This window comes from Pyrus communis, chromosome 8 (genome assembly GCF_963583255.1).
Source record: "Pyrus communis chromosome 8, drPyrComm1.1, whole genome shotgun sequence".
Taxonomy (NCBI): domain Eukaryota; kingdom Viridiplantae; phylum Streptophyta; class Magnoliopsida; order Rosales; family Rosaceae; genus Pyrus; species Pyrus communis.
This window is the reverse complement of record NC_084810.1, coordinates 27,247,540-27,249,923: the sequence shown is the minus strand read 5'-3', so window position 1 is coordinate 27,249,923 and position 2,384 is coordinate 27,247,540.

Below are 2,384 nucleotides of genomic sequence, written 5' to 3'. Positions count from 1 at the left end.
ATCAGTCAAAACTGCAACCACAGAGCATACTCGGAATTTCAAGAGACTTTACAACCAATGCTCTACCAAGAACGATCCCTGACCGACTTGGCTCTGATACCAATTGTTGAATAAGAAGAGTATCCAAGATAACTCTAATGATCCCAAGAAGAAGAAAATAGAGCACACTCTTAAAGAAAGCTCACAAAACAAACTAATTAGCAAAGCTTTTCTTATTTAGCTCTACGCTTTGTTTTTCCTTGGATGATATACAATGTTTGGGGACTTGGGTATTTATAGCAAACCAAATGAAAGCTACACCACACACTTAATTAAACTAAGTTTATTTACTACCACACAAAACACATTAATTGCACCTAATTATGTTGTCTTCCACACAACCTTACCTAACTTTACAATTGTAAGCAATTACATCATCAAACTAGATATGGACTTGGGCTTTAGATTGGGTTGTGGATTACTTATTGTTTTGGGTTGACATTGATTCTCAACACCCCACGCCCATTCCTCCACCCTGTTGTCCTGACCTTGCGGCTGTATCAAGCAATGCCGGTCAATCATAATATTCTAGACACTGATGCTTCGTGTAGTAGGTTCAGGTTCCACCAAATTCCCATAATCTTTAAGGGACATTAACGTCCCTGTATAGCTTAAGATGCTTGTAATCCTGAAGCGCCTGGGTGGAAATAACTTTACATTATTCATGGAGCCAGATCTTAAATCCACAAAGACTGTAATCTTATGACTTTCTGTAATATCTTGTGAAGTGAAGAATATGCCATGCTCCCACTCACAACATGTCAAGTTAATAAGCTCGCCTCTGACAGTTGCAGTATCTATCTTGTACTCTAGCCTCCACTCTTTTGTATCATAGTTCTTCAACACCTATATCTCAATATAGTCATCTGATGAAGTGTCCATGATGGCCAAAGATCCTTTAAGATTAAGCAAGTGAAGACACAAAAAGACCAGATATTGCGGAATATACTTACTTTGCATGAGCTTGGGAAGGGGAATAGTCGAGTAAAACTCCTCTTTCTTAAAATCAAAAGAACATATACTGAGTACTCTTCTATTACTACAACTTGATTGATCAGGTAAGAAAAGCAACCGATGCTGGTCTCCATGTGCAAATGCATGGTTGTTGCTTAAATTACACGGAGGGACTGAGGGTATCTCTCGCCACGAGCCTGTGCCCAGTACATAAATTTGGGCCATAAGTTTATATCTTGTCGAATCTTCATCTCCAGAAACATGAACAATCTTGTAAGTGCTGGTTACATCATCAAATCCCATACCAAACCATTCCTTGTACGTTCCATACAAACTGTATGGAATTTGGATATCAATGGTTGGGAGCGGAAGAACTTCTCCCTTTAGAGGATTGAATAAGAAACATGGACTTCTATCATTCTTTTTGTACGGTTGAAAAATATAATCATGATCTAGAAAGAAAAACAAGTTATAGAAAACAAAACCCAAACAATATGAAGCACTAATCCTTGACCTAATATCAGAAACAATTGCATGGTCTTCGATCCTCTTCAAGGCCGCGTTGATGCCATTATATTGTAGTGGTGTAAATGCAAATCTACAATGAGAGTCATAGGAAAATTGATCAAGAAGCATAAGCAAAGGTCCTTGTTCGGAAGCAACAGTAGATTGCGCCAAAAGTAAACGTCGCATGTGTAGTGTAACAAAGCAAAGGCAGTCGACTATGTTCTTTGATGTCTTAGAGACACATCTGAGGCAAAAAAAAACAGCTTATGGGTAGCCTCAAATGGATGTGGTCAAGGATTTCGGTGGGTAGCTCCATCAGCCTTGCATTGTTCATGCAGCACTGCCCCAATCTCCTATGATTCCTCCTCACCATATCCATGTCCATGTCCATGTCCATGTCCATGTCCATTTCCATTTCCATTTCCATGTCCATTTCCATTTCCATTTCCATATGAAGAGAAGCAAAAAGTGAATTTTTATTGGAAGCTGAGTGTAAGTAGGTTGGCTGTTTACATCAGCAGTCTTGTGTCCTTAATTCAAGGGATGTAACAATCCGACCCGGGATTTACGGAACAAAAAATGTATTTTTGTATTTTCACTAAGTTTGGGGATATTTTTCCTTTTAAAAATGGATTTTGGGCCTTAAATGGTGTGCCCAAGGGGCCCACCCCCTGATTTTTTTGTCCCCCGAGCCTCTCGTCTCTCTCCTCTCTCAGTTCTCTCTCCCTTTCTCACAACTCTCATTTCTCTCACCCTCTCTCCCTCTCACCCGTGTTCTCCCTCCTTGCACACCCTCATCTCCCTCATCATCAATCACCACAACAACAAAACATCATCACCATCACCCGTGCAAACTAAGGATCAAAGAAAGAACACCGCAAACC